The sequence below is a fragment of the Callionymus lyra genome, chromosome 15, assembly GCF_982586985.1.
Source record: "Callionymus lyra chromosome 15, fCalLyr1.hap1.1, whole genome shotgun sequence".
Taxonomy (NCBI): Eukaryota; Metazoa; Chordata; class Actinopteri; order Syngnathiformes; family Callionymidae; genus Callionymus; species Callionymus lyra.
In genome coordinates, this window is record NC_141832.1 from 17,240,319 (window position 1) to 17,264,335 (window position 24,017).

At 36.2% G+C, this 24,017-nt stretch overlaps 1 protein-coding gene across 1 annotated transcript in view; it reads right to left on the reverse strand.

Moving 5' to 3' along the window:
• LOC148065153 (uncharacterized) overlaps positions 1-24,017 on the reverse strand; it is a 70,188-nt gene that overhangs the window by 24,849 nt on the left and 21,322 nt on the right. The window lies entirely within an intron of this gene.

A 24,017-nucleotide genomic window follows, 5' to 3' on the forward strand; every position in this document is an offset into this window, starting at 1 on the left:
TATAAAAGAGGAGGAAAACAAAAATACTCCTGGTATTTAAGCAGCAGAAGTGGATGTTGCGACAAGAGGGATGGTTATAGTTTTTCGGGGGCCACATGTGACCCTTTGTCTGTGTTCATTTGGCCTTCATGAAGTCACATTTCATGTAGTTATACACTTTTATTTTACTTTTAATTCATGAAAAGTCGCTAAATACGACTATAGGGTTTTTGTTTTAGTCCCTTTATTAGTATTTATTGCTCCTGAAAAATGTTTAGTTATATAAAATACAAAAAATATCTAAATTTCAGGCATATTTAGCTTGTTTTTGTGGTTGTGAATGTGTACATTAGAAAAGCTCCAAATAGGAAGTTAAATCACTGAGTCAGAGTAGCATAGCTACATCAACATTAGCAGTATTGTTGCTAATACCAAGTTAGCTAAACTGTTTGGTAAAGAAACAATAGGTGACACAAAATGAACGACTTCATAGTAAGTAAGTAAGTAAGTAATTTTTATTTATATAGCGCTTTTCCAGACCAGGGTCACAAAGCGCTTAAACAATCAAAACAATATTCAATAAAGTATATACTTTAAAGGTCAAGATAAAACTGATAACACAACAGGAGTTCCAGAAAATCAAGGAATAGACTAGTTTTGTTGTTTGTTTCTTTGTTTTATTTCCAAATATCACTAAAATAACTAAATAACTCATGTCCTAAACAACATTTATTTTTAAAATCAAAGTTAGCTTCACCAGCTACATCTGATATTAACTACTTTAAACTCGCCAACCAGTTAGCTTAAGTTGAATTAGCATCATATCATCAATACGCTACATTTAGCCTGTATGGATTTCTAATCTGTGTATGTTTTACTATCAATAATTATAATAAAACTATTATCAATTTAATGAACATCTATCGTTATTAGTATCGTTGGTAGTACAGAGTTAGCTTAAGTGTTTGGTTAGTAAACAATATCAAAGTGATTATATTAGTAAAAGGTTTGACTTCATTAACTAATTTTCTTTTTTACTACCCAAATATCACTAAAATAATCCATATTCTTAACAACATATCTCTTTAACATCGACGTTAGCTTCATTAGCTGCATCTAGACTCGCCAACCAGTTAGCCTAAGTTGAATTAGCATTATATCATCAATTTGCTACATTTAGCCTGTTTTACTATCACTAGTTGGGATTGGAACTCCTGTGTTGTTCTCAGTATTATCTTGATCTTTAAAGTATGTACTTTTTTGAGTATTGTTTTGATTGTTTTAGCGCTTTGTGACCCTGGTCTCGAAAAGCGCTATATAAATAAATATTACTTACTTACTTACTTAAAAGATATGTAAAAAGAAAACAAATATGTTTGTTATTTTAAGTTATTCTATATCTTTTTTGCATATGTCGCTTGATTTTTGCTACTATATTATTGCTTGACAATCCCTCACTATACAAAATGTGGCCCCTGAGACTTCGCAGCTTCTCGTCTTCAGCGGCGTTGAAATGTTTACTCAGCAGTGATGTGTGTGGCAGGGGCCCCGGGGCCGGCGTGAGCGAGCGCCACAGCAGAAGCGTATATGTATACACGTATGTAGCGAACACGAGTGTAAACACGGCCACGCCGGGGATTATACACGGCGCTCCGAGGAAGTCGGCGACACGTCGCCGCGGACGCTTCTTGTCACGGAGGTCTGAGTGACGGCTCGTCATCGCCGTCCAAACATCTGCAGGTGAGGAGGGACCCACAGGTGGAGGGATTACATCCAGACGCCTCGCAGCACAATACCACACATTCTCGCGCACACAAGTACACAAAGCACTTCCTCTCCTGCTGTCAATCTCTCCGGAGGAATTTCGAAAACAACCTTTTTCCAGGTAACAAATTAAAATGGCCGCCAAACATGATCCATATTTATGTGTCTAAAATTAAGATATATTTGTATGTTCCATATATTTTTTTTTACATAAAGTAAGTAATATAACTATTAAATACATTTATGAATATTTATTAATAATATATTTATTATATAGTAAAATAGGTTCAAATCATTCATGGTTTTTACGCTTTTTAATATATATATTGTGATTAAAACACAGTTTATTTCAGGTAATTAAACAATTTATTTTCTTTTAAATAATTTCATTTAATAATTTCTATATTTAAAAATTACTTTTATTTATTTATTTTAATAAGCGAATATTGTTATTATATTGTAAAATAAATTAAAGTCTTAAAACAGTCGGCATGATTTAAATTCTGAATATAACCGCAGAAAAACATTGACAAATAATAATCCAAAAACAATAATACAGAGTTTTTCAACCACAGATTCATTGTAATCCTTGAAAAAATGTGTCTTAAAAAGTAATAAATACTCAATCAACCCCTTTAAATATATAATAATAATAAATAATGGCGATAATAATACATTTAACTTTTTCTCATATTGGGCTTTTCTTGACCATATTATATATATATATATATATATATCATAGACCTCCCAGTAAAAAACATGGATCCCTTGGTAAAAAGTAAATAATATAAAGTTTATTTAAATGTATTTATTTAACTGACGTACAAACAGGTGACTCAGAAATCAGTCGTGTAAAAATTCTATCACACAACAAGTCAAACGTGCCTAAATATTGTATATAAAACAAAACTGTAACAGGAAGTACGAGTCATCAAACTTCCTGCCAAATCATTTCTACTCTTCTTGAAAGTAAAATTGTCGTAAACAACGACCTACTTCCTCAACATGGAGGGAAAAAAAACCAACCAGTCCTTTTTTTTTTTGCATCTTAAGTTTCTATTTTAAAAGTACAAAACATGTTGTGGTCTTGTTCACGAGTGAGGGAAGCGTTCCAGATTCACGAGACAAGCTAAGTTTAAATGCTAATTTCTAACATAACGTAAACCAAAAAATTGAAGGTTTTTAGATGAGAACTAGAAATAAAAACATGAACTCACTGGAGTCGACTCACACATGCCGACATGAACTAAATCAACTCAGTACCTGCCGTCTCAAGCCCCAACCCGTAGGTGTGGGGGGGGGGGGCTTCATTTCCCATATTTTTCCATGCCGTTAATAAAAATAGACATTTGCACCGTTTCAAAAGGTTTTGTTGGAATTCGGGGAGCACTTGGAAATCCATGGCTTTACGAGCGCTCCAAACTTTCCCACAGAATTCCCCGACGTTTTCCTTTTTCCACGCGCTGGACCCGCGTCCGTCGAGTAGTAAGTAAGTAGCACTCCATTAAGGACGGGAGGGAAGTGAACCTGCACACGTTACACCCATTTCCATGTGGTTCCCACAGATTTTTCCCGTTTCAAAACGATGGAAGCTGGAGCATGTTTTCGGGGGAATTCAACCCGAGTTGGTTAGCCAAAGGTGTGTGTAGCTAGTTAGCAGAAGGTCAGCGCGGTGAGGTATTAGTCGACTGTTTGCTCTCCTCACGGGTTTGTTTGAGAGTTTGAACGAGCGACGTGCGAAAACCCGTTGATAAACAGGACGCGGCCGTCGCTTTGTTTGCTCGAGAGCACCCGAAAAGGAATTGACACGACGAATCCGTCAAACCCGCATTCCTGCTGTCAATCAAACTTGGCTACCTGTTCCACCAGAAGCGACGGACAGGAAGAGGCGGTTTACAGGTGCATGATGGGAAGACTTCCGTCAGGGTTTATGGTAAATGTTTATCTGGCCCCAACAATGTAAACTAATAAACTACAATTGAAAGTAAAACTACTATAAAGTTCAATGACAACAAAGTTTATTACCTATAAATATTCTTCCTGTTCATGATTTCTTTGAAATTATTAAGACAAATGTTTTTTTTTTTAATTATATTTAGTATTTATCTTTCTAATACATTTCAAAACGTTTATTAAAAATGGAAAAATGTATCCCTTTCTCGTTTTATGCTTAAAAATATAAACATTTAATAAAGCATTAAGTTAGTCGTATTTATTGTTTAAAATCTCTACAAAAAAAGTAATTTCTGACATTTACTAATATTTAAAACACATTTTAAATTATATAGATTCTTTTTTAACATTTGCTTTCAGTTTAACTACATATTAAACATATTATACATACATATTGTCTTGGTGTTTAAATGACCTAAAAAAAAAGAAGTAAATATTTATATTTATTATAATATATAGATGTACACAATTGGTGTATAATTGTTTTTTTAATTGTGAAAAAAGGGTTTAAAAAACACCTTTATAATATGGTATTTTAAAACAATTGAACACTTTTTGTTCAGTAAAATTTTATTTATTTATCAATAAAAAATTAAAATATATATTTAACGAACATTACATCATTCATATGTATTATTTAACATTGGAATCTCAATATATATATATATATATATATATATATATATATATTTATTTTAAAAAGTTACTAATCAATGAGTCAATTCAATTGCTTTAAGTTTATCTTATTTTTAATTAATGATCAATGAAAATTAAAATATATATTTAACAAGACATTGCTAATTAAAATGTTTACAGTTTTGCTATGTATTGACTTGATGTTTAAATATTTACAAATATTTCTTGACATATATTTTCCTTCATTAATTGTGGAAAAATGGCACAAAAAACTAGTTTATAGTCTAGTTAGTTAAATCAACTGATAACTTGATCATACACTTTCACGTTATCATATTTCTATTGATTCGTTGATGAAAAATAAAACATTTAAAGTAGCATCGCTTTATTTTGGTTTGCATGTCAATATAAAGTTTTCCTAACATTTAATACTCATATTTGTACATCTTTTATTTTCTCCAACCTGTGCTCACGGTTTACCTTCTTATGCATTATCTTGATTTTTAAATAATTTAAAAATACAATAAAACCGAAAAAAAAGGATTTTGTTTTTTAGACGTAATATTAACAGTTTTTGTCCCAAAATACTTTCTATATATTTGATATTTTTTACATATTTTTGGAATTGTGTTAAATGATTGTTATGATGTTATTTATTATTGTAGACTGACAACAACAGATACATCTAGAGTAAGTCACCATAATATTACTCTTTGAAAGTACAAAAACAAGTTATTTATTGAAATCCATCCATCCATCCATCCATATACCGAGTTTAATATACATTTTTACATTAGTTTTCTGTGTCAGCAGCTGAGATGTCAGTCTTATCTCCGCATGTATTAATAAGCCAGTAAAACTCAAACCAACCCACCGGGAAAACCACTTTTTTCTCAACTCTAAAAGCTCTGGCTTGTTTTTGTTTTTCCAACTTTTCATCCAAAAAACCTTCAACAACATCATAATTCCTCAGGTTTCTTTTCTCCTAAACTGGATTTTACGATGTTTTCCACGAGCGTGCACTTATGCAACCCCTAAAAATAAAAGAATAGGATCCAGAAGTAACACCGTCGAGGAGGAAATCCATCAAGAGAGACAGATGAAAAGGAGGAGAGGCACCGTCGCCCTCATATCAGGGGAGTCCCTTTTCGGGAGAACGGGATGTGATTTGTATGTGTGTTTTTGAAGAGGGGTGCTCATAAACAGGCATGAAAGGGGGCCCCCTCTCTTCGGCCCACCAGCCGAGATGCGCTCCGGCGAGGCCGGCCCTTTTGTTTTCTCCGGTGCACAAAAAACCTTAATAAAAGATAGACTCTCTTGATGTGAGCGAACGATGCCATTACATTTGTGTCGGGGGGGGGGGGGAGGTGAGAAAAAAGGCTTCAGTAGCGATTGAAGTGATTTAGTTGCAAATCCTGTTTTTGGGGGAATAACGGTAGAGAATGGGGCGGCAACACGCGAGGTTCTATAGCGGCAGAAAAAAAAGTTGCTCTGGATGAGGTGCCGCCGTCGCCGCCGCTAAAACAAAAGGCCGCGGCCGCATTCCGGCGTCACGTGACCCGGGTCAATGTGTTGTGGTGCGCGTGGGGTCGGGAAGTTCAGCAAACTTCCCACGATGCCACGGGAACTCACTTAAAAAACTGGAGAGGGCTTTTCACAAAAGGCAGGTGTTCCTTAAGTGGAGCGGAGGAAAAAAAAAAAAAAAAAGAATTTGAATTTCTGCCTGTCAATCAAGTGTCTGTTGAAAACATTGTTTGAATTAAATTGATTTGATGAGCCAAGACTTATTTTTAAATGATTATTATGAAAAACTGACCATGACTGACTAACAGAACCCATTTTTTTCCCACCACAAAACCCTCTAGTGATTATGATCCAAAACTGCACATTACCGGGTACACGACGGTTACAAGCCACGACTACACGTGTAAAAAAAAAAGAAATGTAATAGTTAAATGTAGAAAATATTTTTACAAACTGGCAAAAATAAACTAACCTTAGCGGCAAGAAAAACAACATTAATGCTTGTGTTGTAAGTAAGTCATTTTTATTTGTATAGCGCTTTTCCAGACCAGGGTCACAAAGCGCTTAAACAATAAAAACAATATTCAATAAAGTATATACTTTAAAGGTCAAGATAACACTGATAACACAACAGGAGTTCCAGAAAATCAAGGAAAAGTCTGAACAAATAAAAACGTCTTAAGATGTTTCTTAGTTGTTGTTGTCTCAGGGTCAAGGTGACCCGGTAGCCTGGAAAACAAATGACCCAGAGACAACACAACAGATACCTCGGACACATTTGTTTCCGGGCCTTTGGGTCACCCTGACCCCGAGATGGGCCACAAGGGTTAAGTGCATGAAAGAAAACGCCGAATCAGCGAGAAACTCCAGGCCGACAATATGCAACAAGATGAACTGCGTTCATAGTTTTCTTTAAAAACTAATTTTCTTTTTAAAATATGTTTTTTAAATATACAAAACATTTTAACAACAATTACAGTTACAACTTGTAAATTTGGAGAAAATACTAGAGGCGAGAGAGATACTTTGTATATATATACTATATATATATATATATATATACACATATATATAAATATATTGCGATACTGTAGTAACAGATATATTTGTAGTATTGTCAACTACCTGAGAGACCACATGACTCTTGAAGTTGAAGTTGAAACTACTTTCATTTGTTTTGAAACCAAAATATGTCCAAACATCAGCTTTAAAAGCTTCTGGAGTCACTGTATCCTCTCGTCCTCAGTCCTCACCGAGATCACTCAGGATTTCATCATTTCTTATTTCTTTAGCTACAGGGGATGTAACGACTGCTGCCATCAACAAAAAAAATGGTGTGAATATTTGCATGCAAATACGTTATTAAAAAAAAAAAATCCCATAAAAGAAATCAATAAAATTTTAATATAATTTGAAAAATAAAAGGTTTTTTTTAAATTAATATAGTGCTGTGGAATATATCGATACAGTCAATATATCGGCAAATCAATATTTTCTAACACCACTAAAAAATAAGTTTTCCATATAACAGCCAATACAACTATTAACACCTTTGAAACAGTAATACTCAATACAATAGAGATAAAAGATATTATTTTTCTTCTTATTTATTAATTTTAAATGGTTATTATTATTATATTAGTAATCCTGTAGCCATTAGCTCACTATTCTTAATAAACAATATAATTAAACATTTTGGACGAAATATATTCTTCAAATTACAGATATATATATATATATATATATATATATATATTCTTGCTAATAAATATCTCCTGAAGAGGCTGAAGTAAAAATGTTTGTGTGTTTATTATGTTTATTGTGGATACAAACTATACGAATAATGTCAGTTTATATAAAGGGTTCTATGTGACCTGAAGAAAGTCTCCTGCGCAGCAGAGCAGGCGATGAAGTGGACAATGACGCGGTGCTCGGCCCGTCATGCTGCTGCTGCTGCTGTGTTTGTTTGCAACCTAATAGGCATGAGAACACGACGGCGTCAACAAAAGGGTCGGAGCCAAACAAAACCACTTGTTGTGAGCCAGAACTGGCCGGTTCTGGTTCCGGACGCTGCTCTCGATGGTACCGATGAGAATATTCGGTACCACTGGGCCCGACATGAGATGATCATGCGAGCGATGAGGAGCCGCTCAACGTTCTTGTTGGGAAACTAAAAATGTTATTTTAAGCGATGACTCAACGTCTAGATATGTCTCAAGGATTAACCAGGTCATGTGAAGCGTAAAGATTCTTGTCTTTGGCTAAATAAACTTTTGAACTAAACTTTATTGAAATTTTTTGATCGACAATTGGATTACGAAAAACTCCAACTTCCTGTTCGCCGAAGTTGGCTTAAGATAAATAAAGTCGTTAAACACATTCCTTGTTGGACCCGAGACAGAAATTAATCCATGAATGAATCACTGAAAGTTTGATCGACATAGAAAAACATATACAATCAAATAGTCTTAATCTTTTGATTGACATGTGAACTCTAAATCATAATCCGTTTAGAACAAATTGATAAACATCAACATGTTTTTATCTCCTTCATTTCTCAACTATATAAACATACTTTTGATACAATGGTGACCCAGAGAGTAATATTATTTAGCCCTGTGGAGTAATACTGTGGTGACTCACAGAGTAATACTAGGGAGCTTTGTGAAGTAATACTATGGTGACTTACAGAGTTATATTATAGAGCTTTGTGGAGTAACACTATGGTGACTTAAAGTAATACTATGTAAGTCACCATATTATTACTCCACAAAGCTTCATAGTATTACTTTAAGTCACCAAATATTACTCAGCCAAGATCCATAGTATTACTCTGTAAGTCACCATAGTATTACTCTGTAAGTCACCATATTATTACTCCACAAAGCTTCAGAGTAATACTATGGTGACTTACAGAGTAATACTATGAAGCTTTGTGGAGTAATACTATGGTGACTTACAGAGTAATACTATGGAGCTTTTTTGGAGTAATACTATGGAGCTTGGCTGAGTAATAATATGGTGACTTACGGAGTAATACTATGAAGCTTTGTGGAGTAATACTATGGTGACTTACAGAGTAATACTATGGCGACTCACAGAGTAATACTATGGTGACTCACAGAGTAATACTATAAAGCTTTGTGGAGTAATAATATGGTGACTTACAGAGTAATACTATGGTGACTCAGAGTAATACTATGGAGCTTTTTTGGAGTAATACTATGGAGCTTGGCTGAGTAATACTATGGTGACTTACAGAGTAATACTATGGTGACTTACAGAGTAATACTATAGAGCTTTGTGGAGTAATACTATGGTAACTTACATAGTAATACTATGGAGCTTTGTGGAGTAATACTATGGTGATTTACAGAGTAATAGTACAGTACTTTGTGAAGTAATACTGTGTAGCCTTGTGGAGTAATATGAGGGTGACTCGTGGAGCGGCTTTGTAGTTTTGACAGAATTTTCAGCGCCGTTTACCACAAAAAAAAAAGCTAAAGTCTTACAGTCCAAAAAATACAGTAAATAAAGTGATTTGATGCATCTTTGATAGTGACTTACAGAGTAATACTATGGTGACTTACTCTAGATGTATCTGTTGTTGTCAGTCTACAATAATAAATAACTTGTCGGATTTGCTGTAATGGTGTATTGGAGACCGAACCCTCTAGTGGTTATCAGGCAAAACTGCATGTTACCGGTTACACGACGGTCACCAGCCTGGACTACACGCGTCTAAATAAATGTAATCGTCGCGAGTACTAATGGATACAGAGGAGACGGGAGCACATTTTCAAGTGTCTTTGAAAACTACAAAAACACGACCAGAACCTCAGTCCCACGTGACCATGATGTCACGGGTCTGGCTCCTGCCGCAGATAAGATTGAGAGACTTCATCTGCAGCTACAAAGACGGCTTCAGTCTCGACGCTATCGAGTCCATCTCCGCAGCACATGTGGGCCGACTTGGACTCCAGGTCATCGGGGCCCTGTAGGAACTGAAACCAGATCCGGTTCTCCTCGGAACACTCTGATACAATAACAACAAGAAAAAAAAAAAAAAAACAGTCGCAGCACGTTTCCGAGGTGACCCTCCTTACACAATCACTTCACTCTCGGTCCAACCGGTTGGTGGCGAAATCACTGCTCGTCGCCATGGAGACGCCCAGGTGTCGCTCGCGAGCCAACGGGGGGGGAAGGATCGGGAGGCGCTCGCTAATCCTTCTTCATACCACCGTGTGTCAATAATCAGGAATGTACTGTCTAAACTAGAGCATTGTTACGCTGCCAAGAGAAGAAGAAAAAAAAAAAAAATCCCATGTAAGAAGCGACGGCGCCCGCGGACACCAGCGTCTCCGCGAGGAACGACCGTGGCAGGAAATTGACGCTTTGATTTCCTTACGAGCGGCTTTCGATCGTCAATTGAGAAACTCTTCTGTCAAACAATGTCCGGGGGCTTTGAAGTCTATGATCAAGTGCATCGTTTACAGAAAAAAAAACCTTCTTATTTCAGGTGGTTGTTTTTTTTTACACAACAACAAAGCTTTTTGTTCACTTAGTGAAGCCAAACATGACGATCCATCGACACCAACAGTAGTTTCTCAACGACGTTTGAAACATCCAACTTTGAATGAAAGTACAAAGAAAAAAATCTTATTACTATTGTTCATTAAACAACCAATATAAGGGTATTTTAAAATTCAATTTAACAAAGAAAATGGGTGTTAAATGGTTAAAATACATCAATGGAAATCATTTTTCAAAGATACAAAAAAATGGTTTAGTTTAGTGTCATGGAGATTTAGTTATGTATATATATTTAAAACATTTTTTTAAACTGGTTTTTTTTTTAACATATTTGTTAGAAATGTATTTTTTTGTTTCATTTTGTGTGTGTTTTATGCAGGGTTTTTAATCTTTTTTTTTTAGAGACCGGTTCCATCTTTACTATATAATCAAAACTATATTATATTATATATAGATATTTTAAATTATATTTGGTACTATTCATAAATCACCAATATAAATTAAATGTTCAAGTTTAATTTTTTTAATTTTTTTTTTTTAATGGTTTTTAAAGGTTAATAAAATGAAAATGTTTATATAAAAAATAGTTTTTGTATAATAAATCTAGATGTCACTTCATTAAAGTGCATTAGTGCAACATTAATGTATTTATTAATGAATGATTTCATTAATATAATGTCGATAAAGTGCATTTATAATTTACAGTCATTGAGATTTAGATAAAAACTCTAGGATAAGTAGAAAAGCACAATGACGATTCATACCTCCACCAAGGAGCTCACAAGAAAAAAAACATGGTGAAAAAGAGCAAAACTTCCATAGAGGGGGAAAGAAAAAAAAAGAAACACACTTAAAAAAATTAATCCGATCAGGAATCCAACATGCTTCTCTTTAGGTGTGCGATCCTTAACCACTAGATCACTAGTGACATTAGCGTGTTAGCATGCTACAGGTGTCAGAACAAAAACACTATATAGCAATTCCAGACTGACATCCGATTAACAAAAAATACAAGGTAAAAATATAATTGCCCATTTTCTAAAGTCAAGTTTTGCGATACAACGTTTTGCAAAGTAACGTTTTGCGATGTAAAGTTTTGCGACATCGATTTTGCGAAGTCAAGTTAAGGTAAGTTATGCAAAGTCAGGTTTTTCAACGTTGATTTTTGTGATATAAAGTTATGCTACGTAAAGTTACGAGACGTAAAGTTTTGCGATATAAAGTTTTGCGACGTAAAGTTATGCGACATAAAGTTATGCGACGTAAAGTTATGCGACGTAAAGTTATGCGTCGTAAAGTTATCAGACGTAAAGTTTTGCGATGTAAAGTTTTGGGACGTCAATTTTGCGAAGTCAAGCTAAGTTAAGTTATGCGAAGTCAAGTTTTTCAAGGTTTATTTTTGCGAGATAAATTTTTGCGACGTAAAGTTATGAGACCTAAAGTTTTGCGAAGTCAACTTTTGCGAAGTAATCTTTTGCGACGTCATCTTTTGCGACGTCATCTTTTGCGACGTCAAGTTTTGTGAGTTCTGAATCAACATTAAACCAAATTTCGAGAACGTCATGGATCATCAGTTATTTTGCCACAAGACTCCGGAACCTCCTTGGCAGACGTAACTATTGTCGGGGTTCATTCACCAGGAATGCAGCCTAACCTAAAATTAGCCCGAAAGTCTTCAGAAGTTCATCTATATGGAGTCATCCAGCACCTGGACATTCTTCCTGCGACCGCAGTCGATCGTCTAAGACGAGCAGACATGACTAGTCGAGACAATAGCTCGACTGTATCCCCCCTCCTTTACTTGCTCATCTTCTGCCTGCTGTGGTGGTCGAGCGAGCGAGCGAGCGGATGTGGCCGCGGTGGCGGGAACAACGTGGAACCATCCGTTGCTTAAAAGTCCTCCGGTGGAGTTCTACCCGCAGACTCTTCCCTTTCGCAGATCTGTCCCCGCAACAATACGAATCTTTGTCGAGCATCTTTAAACTTTATCGTCCGTGACAGGACAGGCTCCTGGGCTGAGGCTCCTCTAATAAACTCCAGGTACGCCAGGAGAGAAGCCAGTTCTGTTCCTCCATCTTTTTTGTTTTATATCGACCAGTAGAAACGCGTGATACTCAACAGCAAACCAAAGATGCGGCTCAAGAACCACCTAGAAATGTTCGTTAACAATGTATTTGATTTGATTATTATTGATGGTACTTCAAAATATCAGTATGTAGTATCATGTAAAAGATATTCTTTTTGAGATTTAAAAATATATATATGCTATTGTGTTAATTTAACAAGTGAATCAATTAACCATGTATGTATTTCCCCTCAAGATAATATTGGGTCATTAAATAAGTATATATATTTTTTAAATAAACTGTATTTCTATCTTTTTTTTTTACAGATCAACATCATATTTATTTATTTATAAGTAAGGTAAGGTAAGGTAAAACTTTATTGATCCCTCAGGAGGTTTTGTTTTTCCAGTAGCCAGCAATTTTTCATAAACAATAAAAAATAATACATAAAAAATAAGAAAAGAACATAAGAGGAAGAACAAGATGACACAATCTAAGTATAAAGATAAAGACAAAAAGTAGGGGTGAAACAAATGCTTACATTTTTGAAATACTCAATGACAAAGAAACAAAAAATATTTTTGGATTTGAAGTTGTATTTTAGATATTTTTAGGTATTTAGATCAAGTTTCGTGAAGTGAAGTTGGGTTATGCCAAGTCAAGTTTTTCAACGTCAATTTTTGCGACGTGAAGTTTTGCAAAGGCAAGTTTTTAGGTATTTTTTGTTTTTTTTTCCCTGAAATAATTCTTTACTATATTCATAAGAAAATACAAACGATATGACACACGTTTTTATGTTTAATTATTAATTAATTTCTGTTAATAAACACTGAAAAAAAGGTTTTATTTGTGTCTTAATTTCCTACTTGTGTTGTGAACTCAAACTTTTCTTTTATCTCTGGAAAACCAGTCGACCATTAATTATCAATACGAAATGTCATTTTAATTTTGAAATGTAAATATATCCAATAAGATGATACAAAGATTACATTTGTAAAGTATTTGAAAGCTGCAGCTCTATTTCTAATGTAAATAAAATATAATAGTTCGCTTTCAAAGAGTCACAACTGGATCACACTTTTTTAAAATCCATATTGCATTTGATGGTTTTGTCAGTAAGGATTTTTGGCAATTTTAAGGCTGGTCTTAACCATTTCTTTTGGTTTGATGGCCCTTCACAGGATATAATGAGACCCTCTGGGGAATTAAATAGCTCTTCCCTTTACAGCAGAAAGAAGTGATGGTGATGATGGTGATCACAACTTGAACTGTTGTAGTGTATTATGGGATAAACGGTAGAAACCGAGAAGCAACACCAGTTCACTGCGTCTTTTCTTGGTTTTTTGATGATGCATTTGTGTCTAAAATGCAAAACACGGGATACGCGGCACGTATTCTGCGTCAAAACTTCCCGAGATATAATTTACAACTGACCTAAAAAAAACTTTATTGACAAAGCAGACAAAGCGTACTTTTTGGCATCCTTTGAAAATATTTCTCTTGAAGTTTTGGGATACCGTACACACATTTTTGGGCACGGTTTCAAAGTACCAGTTCAGGACTGGTATCATATGTACCCAGCTTCGAGGTCAAACTTCTTTTGTTAAGAAATATCTTAAGAACTATCTTGAGAACTCTCTTGGGAACTATCTTGAGAACTACCTTGACAACTACCCTGACAACTATCTTGACAACTATCTTGACAACTATCTTGACAACTATCCTGACAACTATCCTGACAACTATCCTGACAACTATCCTGACAACTATCCTGACAACTATCCTGACAACTATCTTGACAACTATCCTGACAACTATCCTGACAACTATCCTGACAACTATCCTGACAACTATCCTGACAACTATCCTGACAACTATCCTGACAACTATCCTGACAACTACCTTGACATTTACCTTGACAACTACCTTGACAACTATCCTGGCAACTATCCTGGCAACTATCCTGACAACTATCCTGACAACTACCTTGACAACTATCCTGACAACTATCCTGACAACTATCCTGACAACTATCCTGACAACTACCTTGACAACTACCTTGACAACTACCTTGACAACTATCTTGACAACTATCCTGACAACTATCCTGACAACTACCTTGACAACTACCTTGACAACTACCTTGACAACTATCTTGACAACTATCTTGACAACTATCTTGACAACTATCCTGACAACTATCCTGACAACTATCCTGACCACTACCTTGACAACTACCTTGACAACTACCTTGACAACTACCTTGGGAACTATCCTGGGAACTATCCTGGGAACTATCCTGGGAACTATCCTGGGAACTATCCTGGGAACTATCCTAGGAACTATCTTGAGAACTATCCTGAGAACTATCCTGGGAACTATCTTGGGAACTATCCTGAGAGCTATCTTGCGAAATATCCTGAAAAATATCCTCAGAATTATCCTTGGAACTATCTTGAGAAGAACTATCTTAAGAAATATCTTAAGAAATATCTTAAGAACACCAAAATCTGAGCTCAAGAAAAAGATAAGCCAATGTGGGACGAGGCGTCGCATTCTCGGGACAGACGGGGGTCGCACTTGACCCTCAACTTGATCGCACTCCGTCTGAACTTGACCTCCCGGTCACCCCCGCGCCTCCCGCGCTCGCGACGAAACGCCTCGTAGCGAAGGATTTGACCCCAGACTCGAAGAACTTGCCTCTCATTACTTGGCAAGTGCTCACTCGTCTTCATGTCACGGCTCTAATTGCTCTCGCTGCGTGGGTTGGGAGTCTGCTGTTCATTGTTGGCCTTGCTAGTGTGTGTGTGTGTGTGTGTGTCACGGTGAGCCTGCAGCAATAACAACAACACACACACACACACATGTCTTTACTCGCCGCAACCTATCATTATCGCTGTCACGTAGCCACCTTCGCATCAGGCCTCGCAAGCCCCGACAACCATCGACACACACACCTGGAGGGCTAAACACTTAGTTCCCAGTATTGTGCTGTGTAAACACACACACACACACACACACACACACACACACACACACACACACACACACACACACACACACACACACACACACACACACACACACACACACACACACACACACACACACACACACACACACACACACACACACACACACACGATGAAGCTGTGCCCCTCCTCGAATCTGTACGTCTCACTTTTCTCCGCGACCACAAAAAGTGGCGTTGAATTATTTCGTCGTCGGGCGAGACAGAAAGTTCGAAAAAATATATATATTAAAAGATTATTATTTTCCCGTCACCCTAAGGGGTGTCGATAAAGTTTCGAATCTCACCGAGTCGGCGAGAGACAATCTCAGTCTACTCGCCGCTAGCTTAAACATCCTCATCTTTATTTACTCGCTTGAAAGAACACTGAATAAACAGCGTCAAAAAAAACACCCGAGTCCAGGCCTGACCTTTACACGAGCTTCACTGTGACAAATCGCACCAAAAAAAAAAAGAATAGATTTTTTTTTTTTTAAAACAACCTCTCAGGGACGTTTCATGCCAACAAGTGAATACACGACGCTAATCTGGGAAACAATAGCCCCAAGATTTCAACAGAAAGAGAAAAGGATGAGTTTTTTCTTCCTGGTCTTGAGAGGTGTGCGACATCCGAAACCCACAGGCTCAGACGGTGAAGTGGAAAATCGTGAAAAGTGACGAGTCAAACTCTAAAATTAAAAAGGTAGATTAAGGAGGATGTGAAGTAACGCAAGGACTTTTTTTTGACGTGTTTGAACAAAGAGACGGAAGACGTCAGTGTCTCACAATCATGTGGAACGATGAGTCGGAATTAAAGACTGGATGGTCGATAAAAAACAGATGTTTGATTGACAGGATCGGGTCCAGGAAATGGTTGACAACAGGAGAAAAAGGAAATGCCAGGGGTGTTAATTTGGATTTCTTAAATTAAGACTAAACCAACCAAAACAACTTGTCCGTGTTGAAAATAGCCTCAAAAGAATAAATGAAACAGTTAATCTAAAAAAAAAAACATATTTTATTTCAATCATGTCTAAAGTTTTGCAAACTTTCTAAATCAATATATATTTTAAAAAGTCAAAAACAAAAGACTTTTGCAACAAATAACTTTACTATGGGGTTGTCACGATGGAAAATACTTTCGATTTTCCAGGAAATAGTTCAATAACACAAGGATTAAAAAAACCAAAACCTAAAATGCAAAATAAATATTTGTACAACAAGAAAAATGGCAAAAAATAACCAAGGTTTCAATATGTAATGATTACCAGAATCAAATTTTAAAAAATAAATAAAAAACTATTTCCTCAGGGGTCACATTATAGCGGGAAAGGGGCCGTCACGCCAAAAGAGAGGAGCCAAAAGCCTAGATATGATGAAAAATTCGAAAAAAAAAATAATAATAATAATTAAAAAGAGCTAAATATGCCAATGAAGACTTTATGAACCTTTCCTAAAAAATATGATTTAATATTCGCTCAAATTATTTCAAGCGGCAATTAATATATTTTTTAAAAGGCATTAAAAAAGAGGAAAAACAAAAAAATTAATAATGGCAAAATATGCCAATAAAAGCTTTATGAATCTTTCCTCAAATTTATGATTCAATTTTCACTGAAATTATTTTGAGGAGCGATAAATATTTTTCTTAAAAAGACAGAAAAAAATTAGGAAAACCAAAGCAATAAAAAAAAGAGATAAATATGCCAATGAAAACTTTATGAACCTTACCTCAAAAATATGATTTTAATATTCGCTCAAATTGTTTTGAGGAGCGATAAATATTTTTCTTAAAAAGACAGAAAAAAAATAAAGGAAAATTTTGCTTATGAACTTTGTATTTTCAAGTTTGACACATTAATAAATACTAAATAAAATCCTTAGCCGACAGAACAACGTACAGTCAACGGGCTGCACTTTTCTTCAATCAAACCCATAAGTCTTTGAATATAAACAGACTTTTATACTGAACTCAATGGAGTTGATGTTGCAAGATCTTGACCCACTGATGCGTCCAATCCATTGTTTACCGTTATCATGCGACGTTTATAAATGACCTCATCAAACAGCGCGGGGTGGGGGGAGGTGACGGGGGTTTCTGGGCAACATCACTGGCCCAGAAACCCGTCTCTCTCTCTGCCTCATTACCATACGACAATAAACAAGTCGAACGACCCCCAAACACACACGAACAACTCCCGCTCAACTCAATCTCGGTCACGTTTGCGATGGTTTAACGAAAAGCTTTATTTTCTTTATCTGCCTTTCCAAACTTTTGAAACATGTTTTCCCAGTAAGAACCGGGGGGAAAGATCTGGCCCCGGGGTCGGGGGGGGGGGGGGGGGGTAGGTTCAGACATGATGGAACAAGGCACATGCAGGTACAGTGTTACCATCTGTGGCCTGACTCCTGCAGAAGAAATGCACCCTCACCTCACCCCACTCTCTCTCTCCATCCGAATGTGAGGCGTCAGAATGAAAGAGTCCTTGTCTGAGCGTCTAATCCTGCAGCGATTAGTCAACGCGTCGCCATCAATGGCTCCACGAACTGGCCACGCCCCCTCTGACTCGCACAGGTGTCCGCTCGGGTCCGACGCGTTTCAAAAACTTTCTAACAGGAACAAACTTTTTACCTTTATTTACCTAAGTTGGTCAAGTTAGTCAAGTTTTTTTTTGTGTTTTTTTGCCACCATGTCGTCGAAGTAGTGACTCGGTGATGTAAGGGTTCAATAAAACTGTAATAACCAGGTGTGTGTGTTTGGAGCACAAGGCCGTAAAACTTAATAATGTTCCTGAAGAAATCCGTTAGAAATATGACGCGTCTTATCTGAGACTTTGCTCCCTTTTATTATTAAGTTCATTCTTTAAACAAAAAACTGTTTTACGAACCTCTTATTAATCAGGATGAATCCGTTTTTATTTTTTGTAACTTGTGATCGATGTGTGGAACAAAACATTGTTTAAAACTTGTTATTCATCGTTTGAGACGATCGAAAAGTAGGAAATCCTTCAATGCACAAATATAACTGTCGTTATTTCACATTTTGTTCTTGTTGTTATTGCCTTTTTTTTAAATTAAAAATCAACTTGATTCATAAATATGAAATTTGTCTTATTTCATTGTTTTCACCTGTGATGAGTGAAAAAGCATATATAATAAATAAAAAAGCCACATTAATGTAGATATTATTTTTTATATGAACTGTTGAATTTGCAAAATCTTTTTGTTCATTCAAATGAAAGGGATTCATGTAAATTAAAAATAAATTTACTAGTTTTTCATTGAAAAGTAATCGACCTGTGATTAACCTGGTTAATCGCATTAGAGCACTAATAACTAGTGAATATATATATATTTGGGGTGTGTATTGGCAGGAATCTGGTGATAAAGGAGCAACGACAAGATACATTGCAATACTGCAGTAACAAGTATATATTTGTAGTATTGTCGAGTACTTGACTCTGGTGTTGCAGAATTTACAGACCACATGACTCTTGACAAAGTTGTAACTGCTTTCATTTGTTTTGAAACCAAAATATGTCCAAACATCAGCTTTAATAGCTGCTGGAGTCCACTGTATCCTCTCATCCTCAGTCATTGCAGGATTTCAGTGCTCCTTCAGCTGCGGATGATGTAAAAACTGCCGGAATTTAGCTGTCGGTTAAGTTGAATTACAACTCAAAAATAAATATATTCATGATAATTTGTTAATTAAAATGTAGCATAAAAGCAATATGATGAAAATAAAGTATTATTTGGAAGCCAAAAAAACAACAACGAATACAGTGATGTCGAATAGCGATGCAGTATCACAATGTATCAACATTTTCACCACAGTGCTACGATCCCACAGGATTTCCATGTTCCTTTAGCCGCGGAGGTCGTGACGACTGCTGCCACCTAGCGGCCGGGAGGTTTGATGGCAAAATAAAAATTAACTATTCAAACTATATTTTGAATATTTGCATGTTAATTATACTTGTAAAAAAAATGTGTTAATTTTTATAAACTATTAAATAACTATGATAAAAATTGCTTGAGCAACAGGAAGTGAACTTCGACCCCGCCGACTGACTACTGTACTTCCTCCAGATCCGTGGCGAGGAATCACTTAGCGTTCACCCCGAGAGACCTCATGGAATAGGGGGGATTCGAATAACAATAGCAGGAAGGGGGGGAGGTGCTTCTTGAGGAAGACCACAATCTTGCCAGCCTGGCGGCTCGTCTGGGGGTGTGGTGGGGGGTTCAGACCTCCGAAAGGGTCCACAGGGTGAGAAGAACACATGGTTCGAGTTTGGGTCGGCGCTGCACTGGGAGGAAAGAGAGGCCTGGTAGCAGGAACCCTCCAATTCTCACTTCCTGCTTCTGCGAGGAAACACGATCCCGGTTGCCCGCCGTTCCTCGGCCCGACACAGAGGCGCTTCAGTGTTTGTTCGGGCCGGGGCGGCACGAGGGATCGCATGCTGTCGCACCGGGCGCCCGTCAACGGAGCCCACCTGTCAGCGCCGCCCGGATGCTGCCTCAGCACCTCACTGTGGCCTGATGGTTTAAAGATGCAACCGACCCATGTAGAGAAACACCATCGATATGTGGAGATGGTCCATTTGTTTTCTCTTAATAAACTCTAATATATTTGCATTTTTAATGTATACATTTATAGTTCAGTCACAGACTTATTCACCCGCACTGCAGGAAGGAGAGATTCCGCAACTTTCTGCGATAAACATATCATGTTTAAATAAGTGTTTTTATATCCTGCCGCCATTTCTGTACCGTGTTGCACTTCAGGTACTATCGTTTATTTTTTAAATATATGTACTTTACACTTTTTCATTAACTAATGTGAATGTATTTGTCTTTTTTGTAAATGTTATGCTAGGAGAACTCACATTTTCTACTGTAGGAAGAATAAAGGAATCATTTATTAAGGTAAATTACATTTTTTCTTATATTACTTTTTTACCAACTCCATTGACAAATTCTATAAACAAAGTTTCAGGTCGCAATTTTACCAAAATAATCTTGTTTCCTGAATACGAAAATGTAATAAAGTAAAATCACAAATAACTATAGTAGGAATTTCCCAAATGTGGATCCAAAATAATAAAAAAAAGAAATTGTGAAATTCCTGTGAAATCACTTGTGCTTTTAGTTTTTTACATTTTTGTATTTAGGATTTTCAATTGAAAGAAGATTATTTTGGTAAAATAGAATGTGTCAATGGAATTAGTAAAAAGTCATAGTACATAAGAAAAAAGGTAATTTTTTAAACCTCAATTTTATTACACTTGGTTTGGAGGTCAAATTTTCAAAATTATTCAGTGTCTATTTGTCATTCAAATGTATTTCTTGTGGGATTTTTTCTTACTTAGTTTTTAATTTGTGGGCGACTGATTCCATGTGGTAAAATCATCTCTCGTCAGTGTTGGTGTTTTCCTTCTTGTACAAGTTCTTGGAATTTTTTTTATTATTTTTTAGCCTTAATATAACCTTTTATAATGTGTATATTTTTCTAATTATAGCGCAAATTTACCTCATGTAATGCTTATGTGTATACATTTGCATTGTTACATATTTATTGAGTAAAATCCATATCAATACCAACCATTTTTTTTTATAATTATATCAGCAAAATGTTTTATTTATGCACATTTGTAATAGTAATATAATGTAGAAATGAAATAGTAAGTATTTTTTATTTATAGATGGCCTTTCTAGACCAGGGTCTCAAAGCGCTTTAAAATAGTTGGATCTTTTTTCCGAATAACAATATCCTTTGAATAACTAAATAACTAATAAAGAATCGGTTTAATAGCGCCCCCACATGGCTTCTTTGGTAACGTGACACATGCTGCCGATGATATCATCGATCGATAAGAGCCACAGAAGGTACGCGGTGACATACGGGGTGGGGCTTTAATTATAGGATGTAGCAACATCTCAATTACCTACGGAGTCAAATCAATGTCACATCCCAGCGGAGAGAACTCCGGTTGACCTCGCCAGCCTTCGCTTGTTCGGCGGGAGATGAGTCATGTCGTGATCACAGGTTAGTGTAGGTAAACATTCTCGTGACACCCGTGAACAACAGGTTCATTAGTTTACTCGCCCACGCCGTGTCCGGGTCACTAATGGAACTCTTGAACAAGTGAAGAATTATTCCATTTTAAAATTAATTAAACGGTAGAAAAAGTTGTTGCGTTGTCTGTGACAACCTTAGCAAACATTTCTCTTGATAAAAAAAAACGGGTGAGATCAAAGTCGACAGACGTGCAAGTTCTGGCAAGATTGTCAAATATTAATAATAAATAAACAAGATTAAAGGAGGCACAAGTACGTTACTTTCTATCAGTCTTGATAAGTACCTTTGAGGTTTGTTGCAGATCAACGGACGCACTCAATCTTTTTAGAAAGCTAGCTCTCCGTTTTGCTATTTACACGTAAATAAACAAGTTAAAATACCCTCAATATCCGTTTGTAACTGCAAAATAAAAAGCTGACAAATATAGATTCACTTTGTTGTATGTTTTTAGCAAGCTAATCTGTTGACATAAAGCCATCTTACTGGCTAGCATAGAAGCTAACAGGCTAACTAAAGTTCCAAAGCCTAAATTCTACTGAGTTACTTAAACATATGCAAGTATGTGTTAATATGTGTTAAACAATAATTTAAAAGTATCAAAACTGTACTGCCATCTCTCATCGTACTGGTAAGCACAGAAGCCAACTGTCTAACCTAGTACTTTACTTTGCTATCTCTTGATATCCAGCCATCGTATTAGTTAGCTTAGAGGCTAACTAGTCGTCAGACACCTTAACACTACTAAGAAACATAAACATATCTGAATATCTAATAAATAAAGCATCAATCTAGTGACTTAAACTATTAATACTGTAATTTTCCATCCATTGAGATTCAGAAATTGTACTGGTTAGCATATAAACAAATAGGGTGACTAGCGGCCAGAAGCCTTATTACTACTGAGAAACGAATACAACAGAGTATTTTTTAAAAGCATAAATGTAGCAAACTTAAAATATGAATATTGTACTTTGCCATCTCCTGAGATTCAGCCATCAAACTGGTTAGCACAGAAGAAACCTAGCTAACTAGCTATCAAAAGCCTTAATACTACTGAGGAACAAATATATCTGAGTATTAAAAAATAAGCAATAATGTAGCACACTTAAAGATGAATACTGTACTTTCTATCTCTTGATATCCATCGATCGTACTGGTTAGCACAGAAGCTAACCGGCTAACTAGCGATCAAAAAGCCTTAATACTTCTGGGAAACATAAATATATTTGAGTATTAAATTTGAAAAAACACTTCAGATATTAATACTTTACCAGCGATCGTACTGATAAGCACAGAAGCTAACCGGCTAATAACGTTAGTGAGTATTTTTGTAGTAGGTAGGTAGGAAGGTAGGTAGAACTTTATTGATTGAGTTGTTTTTTTCCAATTAGCCACAGCAATACAGCACTTATTCATGAAAATAAATACAAATAAAAGAACAAGAACAAAAAGTAATAAAGAGAAACAAAGTACTCTTAAAGATACAGAGTAGCTCGTGGATGTCGACGTGAGCGCGGCGGACAAGCCGACTTTTGTCGCAACAGTCGAGGGGCAGCGTTCTGCGCGGTAAAAAGAACACGATAAAAGACTTAGTTCCGAGATGGTTACTAATCCTCCGACAAACACTGCAGCCACTTCTGCGTGAACCTTCCCACACCGGGTTCTGGTCCGGAGCCAGTCGATTCAGAACCTCGCCCTCGTTCTCCCTCGTCTCCATTTCACCCCGACTGTACCTTCCTTGTGTCTCCGAACAAGACGGAGCATGTTGACGGTAAAACTCTTGGGGGGGTGAAGCGGATTGGAAGATTAAATTTATTTTGAATTCCTTCACCTTAATGTGGTAATTAACCTCCCTCTCCTCCCTCCTTCTCCTCACCCCTCCTTCTCCTCTCTGCAGAAGAACATCTGAAATGTATCTTTTCTTCACAGTCGCGTTAATGTGGACATTTAAAAACAAAACATTGTTACAAGATCATGAAAAAGGCAACTTTTGAAGGTTTCGTTATTTAATTCTATTAATTCTTATTCATTAGGCGTCGACGCAAGTCGTTTCTTATCTTAAGTAATCGTACTAAGTAGATCAGATGTTTTTTTTTTCCCCTCCTTCATCCGTGACAAAGGTTAAGAATGCCAAGTTCAACAGCGAAAACACGAGGATCTGATTGTGACGTGGAAAATCTGCCGACTAAGTAGTTTGCGTAACAAAAACAACCGCAAATAACTTTAAGTACTTTAGTTTTTTTTAAGGCTTCTCATTTGATTTTTTACTCTTTTTTTTTTTTAATAATGTTTCGCAACGACACCGACTATTAACATATAAAAAATCTTAAACACATAAACCAAGCGAGTGGCAAAAAATTGTTTAAGTTTGTTATTGATTTAAAGTGTATTTGTGAATGTAAAAATATGAGATTCAAAATCATTAAAATACTCAATTCCTTCATCTGTTAATTTTATGTGGAATTTACAG